This window comes from Lichenostomus cassidix, chromosome Z (genome assembly GCF_008360975.1).
Source record: "Lichenostomus cassidix isolate B80296 chromosome Z, HeHo_3.0, whole genome shotgun sequence".
NCBI classification, from domain to species: domain Eukaryota; kingdom Metazoa; phylum Chordata; class Aves; order Passeriformes; family Meliphagidae; genus Lichenostomus; species Lichenostomus cassidix.
Genome location: NC_139511.1, coordinates 10,047,063 through 10,055,090, shown reverse-complemented (window position 1 = coordinate 10,055,090; position 8,028 = coordinate 10,047,063). Strand labels below are relative to the sequence as shown.

At 34.9% G+C, this 8,028-nt stretch overlaps 1 long non-coding RNA gene across 1 annotated transcript; it reads left to right on the top strand.

The window, feature by feature from the left end:
- The first annotated feature begins 1,809 nt into the window (after positions 1 to 1,809).
- LOC146424364 (uncharacterized) lies at positions 1,810 to 6,552 on the top strand. The gene is made up of 3 exons (XR_014846800.1): positions 1,810 to 2,992; positions 3,564 to 3,714; positions 4,026 to 6,552. It is a non-coding gene; the product is annotated as an uncharacterized LOC146424364 (long non-coding RNA).
- Positions 6,553 to 8,028: the final 1,476 nt, after the last annotated feature.

Genomic DNA, 8,028 nt, shown 5'->3' with positions numbered 1-8,028 from the left:
AATACTAATAATCAACTGGTATAATTAATGACACTATTGGCAAATTATCCTTATTTCATGAAGACTATGACTTCATCTGTGTGATCACTGATATGAAAATGTCGTACTTAAAAACAACAAATGAGTCTTGTGTTTCCTGCAGAGATGAAGTTATATTAGCCTAACTTGCAATTCAGTTGTCATGGGCTGTAAATGATGATGCCATGTATAAAGATAGTAGATTAGGAGATTATACTCAATTGTTTAAGATTATCTCGTCCTCTATTCTGCAATTGTATGCTGAGATAAAATGACTATTTTTTTTGTTCAATTTTGGAGGCAAAATTAACAACATTTAAAAGTAATTAGTTTTAGAAAATTAAAAATAATGTTAAGGTTGGATTAAGTTTGATAGTTTTTGGTTTTTTTATTCTGTAAAATGAAGTATAGTGTAAGAACTTTATAATGAAATATCAACACTATTTGATACTATTAAAGAGCTTTTTCTTTTTATCAAGTACTTTGAAATTGACTAGATAAGGAATTCAGACTCGGGATTGTGACTCATGCATTTTGTTTCTTATATTTAAGAACAAAGCTTTATTACGAGTAGACCAATGTTGTCTTGTTACTTCTGTGAAAAGATGGTTCTTTAACCTCAATAATGGACAAAACAGATCAGCACAAAATGCCCAGTCACAACTCACAGAAGTAGACATAATATATTCTAGGCAATGCACAAATTTTAAAGGAGGAAATGAATTGAAGTACTGAATGCAGTTGAGCACACAGTAAGAACTGGAAATCTGAGAAAAAACAGAGTTCCTCAAAATGACAACAGAGACATACATCCTCTTCCTATGTCTAGCCTGTCTAACTATGTAGACAGATAGTATTCCACAACTTCAAAATCAGTGTTTGAACAGGACACAATGACATGTTAAAAAAAAAAAGTGATACATCAATTTACTGCTAGTTTTCCTCCTTCTCTAATGAAAAATACTGCTAATTAAAAATTTTAGAGTACTAGGTGAGAGTACTAGTGAGAAAAACGTCAAAGACATTGAGCATTCCTCAAATTTTATTTTAAACCTAGCAAAAAAATTCAAATGCTTGAGAATTTATTTTTAAAAAAGCAGGAATACTTAAGATGATATTGTTTTCTTTAACTTTCATAGCATCTCATAGTGATACTCTTCTAGTATCACTACTTATGAATAGAAGAATAACAACCACCATGTTGCCTTCTACTTTATTTCAATGTACAACTATTTGCAAATATTTATAGCTAGGATATATAAAACATTGAAAGATGTTCTGCTTTAACAAGATGTCAGTCTTTGAAGAGGTGTCTACAACAGACAGATGGCTAAATAGTAAAGAATCTACCAAGGCATCAGGCATTTGCTTGAATTGTTTTAATCACTCTTAAGTGTAGTATACATTGTGTATTTGATAAGCTGCCATCTCTTAATGGGACCATTTAATTTGCTTTACAAAATTTCTATTACTAATAATGATATGCAAAAATCTGATAAAATACAGATAAAAATACAATTTTCACTTGAAAATACAGGCATATTTGTTCTTCCCTATTCCTGTGATATGAAGCAAAAGAAACCCGATCTATCACATTGCCAATAATATGGTGTGCTATTTTCATTAATTACTCTACATGAACCATTCAGAAATACACACACACACTGATTTAGAAATAGAACGAAGGATGTTCTGTTCAGTTGAATTGATAACGTGAGTTGATATGTTAAGAATGATGTAATTGAAAGTCAGTAGGCTCTGCCAATCCAAGGGACTCCTCAAAATTTGTCCCCACCTGTGTTCACCATGATGATGAACACGCATCACTTCTCTTCATCTACAATTGCAATGTTTTAAGGTTCAAAAATCTCTATAATTTCTCGGAAGCTACTCTCACATTTTCACCTGATTAAATCATAAGACATTTGGGATCACTGCAAGTTTTGCTACAAGTATACCCAAAAAATTTAAATTCACCTTCCACAGTTCCCACATTGCCCTGACCTCTTTGCCTTCAGTTTTCTGACCTGTTGTCATTAAAGAGGTACACATGCTATTACTATGCTGAAAAGGAGTTGTATCATATTTAGCCAGGAGTCTGGTGGCCCTCTGAATTTTGCAAGGAGCTGTGCCATAGTTAGCTAGGAAATTTATGTTTTGTTATTTCAGCTGTTTTTGGTTTAAATCTGTGCTTAGTTTTACTTCAGAAGAATAAGATAAATTACCCGGAGAGAAAATTAAGGAGTATCCTCACTGCACCAGTAGGGAGTTGCTCCATAGACCAATATACCCCAGAAAACTCAATCAATGGTTATTGTTTAGCTAGAACAGCAAATTCAATAAAATGTTGTTTAGCTAGATAAGCTTGGAGTTATCCTTTAATCATAGATGGAATGTCATAATAGTAATTAAAGTCATTAGCTAAAAACACTGTGACTCAGCAGAATTGGACCAAGCATGCCAAAATGGAAGTTCACCTGGAGGACAGGAAGCACTGACTGCCACCCCCGAAATGATGTCAAGAATAGGACCCTAAACTGCAGCGTTACTCCAGGAAAGAGCAGCACGATGAAACCGAAGAAAGCATTTATGATATGATGAAATGTGACCGGACTGGGGAGAGGGTTATGGAAATCGTGAATGTTGCAATGTATATAACTACTGGACATCTTTGTTTTGTTGGGCATGTTTATGGCTAATAAATTCCCAATATGTGCCCAGCACTGGCCAAGAGCTGAATAAAGGAATGTTCAATCTAACACTGAAGTCTTTACTTCGATGCTCTCAATAGTGAATTTTCAATTTTTCTTCCAGAAAGAATCGGTTTATTACTCCCTACGACTTCCTGAGAGGAGGTTGCAGCCAGGTGGGGTTCGGCTTTTCTCCCAGACCACTAACAACAGGATAAGAAGAATAGCCCCAGGCTGCTCCAGGGGAGGTTCAGGTTGGACAACATGAGGAATATCTTCACAGAGTAAGTTTTTGAATAATGGAATGGACTGCCCAGGAGGTGATGGAGTCACTATTCCCAGATGTGTTCAGCAAATGACTGGATGTGGCACTTAGTGCTATGGTCTAGTGGAAAAGGTGGTGATCAGTCAAAGTTTGGATGGACTCAATCATCTTAGAGGTCTTTTCCAAACTAGATGATTCCCTGACTCTGTGATCTTTCTTTTGAGTCCTCTTTAAATATTAAAAAGCTGCAATGAAGTCTCCTCAATAATTCTGTTCTCCAGACTGAGCAACCCCAACTCTCTCAGCCTTTCTTGACAGGATGTGTTCCACACCTCTGATCATATTTGTGGCCCTCCTCTAGACCTGCTCCAACAGGTTCATATCATTTCTGTACTGTGGACTCTAGAACTTCATACAATCCTTCAGATTCACTAGAATAGAATAGAGGAGCATAATCCCCTCCCTCAACATGCTGGACATGCTGCTTTTGATGCAGTGCAGAACAGAGATGGCTTTTTGAGGTGGGAGTGAGTATTTCCAGTTCGTGCTGAGCTTGTCATTCTCCAATACCATCACGTTCTTCTCCACAGGTTTGCTTTCAATCGCTTCACCACACAGCCTGTATTAGAACCAGCAGTTGCTTCAATCTCTGTCACCTGGCCTTTTTGAACCTCACCAGATTAACATGGATCCAATTCTTGATCTTGTCCAGGTCCCTTTGGATGGCATTGCATCCTTCAGGTATGTGAACATCATTGTTCAGCCTGCGGTCCTCTGCAAATTTGCTGAGCTTGCAGTTGATCATACTATTTATGGCATTAATGAAGTCCCAAAACACACCCATGAGAAACAAGTTATTAGTGGTCTTCATCTGGACACTGAGCTGTTGATCACTACCCCCTGGATGTAACCATCCAACCAAGTTTTTATCCACTGAGCAGTCTACCCATGAAATCCATGTCTATCCAATTTGAAGATAAGGATATCATGGGGAGCCACGTCAAAGGCCAGATTGATGACGTGAATAGCCCTTTCCTCTTCCGCTGATATAGTCATAGAAGGCCATCAAAGAAGGCCACCAGGTTGGTGAGCAGAACTTACCCCTGGTGAAGCCATGTTCGTGTCTTGAATCACCTCCCTGCCTTTGATGTGCCTCAGCACAATTTCTTGGAAGATCTATTCCATGAACTTCCCAGGCACAGAGGCAAGGCTGAGAGGTCAGTAGTTTACAGGATCCTCTTCCCTCTTTAAAAATGAGAGCAATCTTTGCATCCATTTCTAGACAAAGCGATATCTTACCATTTCCATTGTAATGTATACCTGATTTTTAAGTACCTGTGAACATTGTGCGGAATCAGGGAAACATCGCCAAATGATTTATTTTGTTTTAGCACACTTTACATAGCTAGCCCGTTTTTTAAAATAAAATATGTAAAATAATTTAAAACAACCAATCTGTAACAGTGACAGAGAGCATATTCTCTAGCATTTAAGTTTTATTAAACTATATCCAATATATAGGGAAACAAGTAGTGACAAACATAATTTCCTCTCTTTGAACATTTTATTTCTTCTAAAGCTGAAATATTTTCCAGTTTTATTTATGGTTTGTATTAATATAGAACATTCAAGCATAATACAAATTCCTCAGGCAAAAGTATTACAAAACATACGCCAAAACCCAGGGGTGATTGCTATTGCTCTTTATTAATAACCCAGGTTTAAGCAGGTTCCTTCTAACAAGGCATTATTATAGAGGCATGAAATTACAATGTCATACAAAGTGCTGGAGATTTCTTTGTGTGTGCAAGTGATTTTATTTGATGAACGAGTTAATGTACTGATCTGAATCTCAAATCATTTCAGTATTTTGCTCTTGTCATTCGTTATGTATATATTATATGCAAATCTATTCTATTTGCAATAGCATTACCTTACACTTCAGGATACGCAGTTCCAACAACAGCAGCTGCAATTACAACTTTTGCACAGATATCCACTGATTTATATGAGAGTGAAATTATTCTACAAGCTTTATGGTCACTCTTTTACATGATATTAAATGAACAGATAATGAGGCTTTGTGTAAAACTTGCATTCCACTGTATTATTTATTTCAATTTTGCTTATCATAATTGGAAAAAAAGACAAAATTAATAAAAATCCCCACTCTGAACTGGAAGATGGATATGTGGGCCTAAGAAAGTCATGAGATTACATTAGAAGTAAAAAACAGTAGGTTTGGCAATTCAAAACATTTTGATAATGTTGTCACAGATGTCTCCATGTTTGTACTTGAAAATATAAACATTGCTTAGAACCACTAGAAGAAACTGACAGGTATTTTTTTTTTCCTGCATCCATATGTCCTAACCAGTCTGTTTTTTCTTTCTTGTTTAGAAGAGGAAGGATAGAAAAATTGAATGTTATAATTTATTTCCAGGACTGATTAGTCCTAGTTTGCTTTAAGACTGTCACAGAATTGATTATTACTGCTTTTAACAGATTGATAAAGTCTCTGAGGTCATTACAACAACAAAAAGTAGATTTTCCAGAAAACCTATGGAGGTGTTACTGATATATGTGGGAAGGCAATATAAACAACAACAACAACAACAACAACAACAACAAAGTAGAAAAAGACACAGAAGGTTTTGTGTGTAATGGTTTTCCCGGTTTAAGTTTGTCCTCCTAATTGTGCAAAGCAGTATATACATGTTATTTTTGTGGCATCATTAACGGTAAAAAAATGCGTTTACTACAAATGTTATCTATTTCCTGGTTCAGCTCTGTTGCATTCTTCACATGTAAGTTAGAGAGAGCAAAGACATCCCCATCCATGATTTGTGCAATGAAACTGTGAAGAAAGCTCTGAAGAGAACAGAGCATGGTCTCTTGTTTCTTGAGTAAGACAGATACACATCCAAATATCCACCACGTTTTGAAATTAAATTATCAAAATATGTTCATGATTAGATCTAAACTGTAAGAGACTGTTAGAGACTGTTAGGAAGCACCTGTGATAGCTACTAAAAATATATAAAATATGAAGCAGTTTTCTAATCCCCTGTGAATGTCAGAAGATATTTAAATTTTTTAATGGATCTGGAGAGCCTGATCTGAGCATGAAAGCATGTGAAGCCAATTCACATATGCACTTAGAACAATACTTCTCTTAAGCATTGAGACCTTCAATTTGAGTTGCAACTGCATTATACTGGATGTAAAGACCAACTAATTTCACACTGTTACAGGAACTTTAGAGTATCTTAGCCTGATACAGATTTTTCCCATTAAAAACTTTTGGTATATCTCTGTAAGTGAGCTCATTTTTAGACCTATATTTTTATACAGTAATACATAACTGGCCAGATACATTTGGACATGCCTGAGTAATTTTTGACCTCATGCTAGGCCTATGGATGGTGAACTTGTCTATAATTAGATACATTTGAACGGAGTCAGTGACAAAGAAATATTGATTTTCATGGCATCAAGTAAAGTACCAACCAAAAATAAACCCCTTCCTTCACCTCACATTTTTGATTCATAAATTAAATGAAAGAGTGGAAAATAAAGACTGCCAAAGAAATACAGCCAAATGTACATAATATGTGTGTGTGCAAAATTTGACACTCCATAATCCACATGGAAAATAATATTGATATTAGGATGAATTAATTTCTAATAACTCATTCTTTATAGAGTATATTTTAGAATACTTTATTTGTGTTTATCAATGAACAGAATATGTATGAATTACATAATGAAAAGGCACACCTTCACTAAATGTTTTATAAGCTGGCTGAAGTATTGAGGACTAATGAAGACCCATAATCTAAATGTTGAAAAAAAATTGTCATCTGTATCTTCAAAACAAAGGGAAAACGTTTTTTTGGTGTGTTTCATTGTAATAGTCAGACTGCATATATATATATATATATGTATATATATATATATGCAGTATATATATATATACACTCTATATACATACATATACGTAGTATATATATGTGTGTGTATATATATATATGGCTTTATCTGCCTATATATTGAGAAATAAAATTTTTGTGAGAGTAGTATTTTCTCTAAAATTACTGTAGTGTGGTTAATAAATAAAATGAAGAATTAGATTCATACAACATAGATTTGGGCTTGCTCTTACCAAATACAAGCTGAATTCTAAAGCAATTCATATTTAGAAAACTTAAAGGCTTCTTTTTTTCTCCTTTTATAGGGATGATCACATAGAAAAAATTATACCCTGGATCGACTTTATCCACATTGTGCTTTATTGCATTTAAAAATTATTTTCATAAAATATTTAAAATCCATGAGATAAAAATTTCAAGCATTTTAGAGAAGCATGAATTCTTATTTGACCATCAGCTGATTAGTACAGACAAGTCTCAGAATGCATTTGTCAGCCTGTTTCTTTTATTCCCCAATGTATCTGCTAAAAGCAGTATATATACCTGAAGGCAAACAGCTGAAACACAGCCGTTGGATTACTTCAGTGAAACACTTCAGGATTAGTCACAATCGTGAAAGAAAATATTACTGAAATCATGCTTTCTTCAGCCTCCGCATCATCCTCAACATTTTGATTTCCCAAACAAACAAAAAAGCTGATTTCTCCATCATATGTATAATTACTTTAAATGCTCTCATTGATACACTTTTTAAATACTGCATTTATTTTTAGCTGTAGCAGTTCAATATGATCAGAATCCTTTTCCACTTTTCACTCCCTCTGCCCGTAGTATCACAGATCAACTAGGAAGCTGGGAAGAAACATAGATGTGTGGACAGTTTGAGCTGAGGGTCATGGCATTACTTTCTGAATACTCTGTAAGAAATGAATGTCACTACCTTCATAATACTCAGCGTGGCTGTCTGGAACTACCTTATTTTGGACCACATCTGTTGCATGCTAGTGGTATTTTTATTTAAAAAAATGTGTACAACTCTAGACTAAGTTTCATTTTTATTAGAGAAAGAATCACATCATGAGAGCTCTGCTTCTTTGCTGAACACTCTCAGATTAGATTAGAT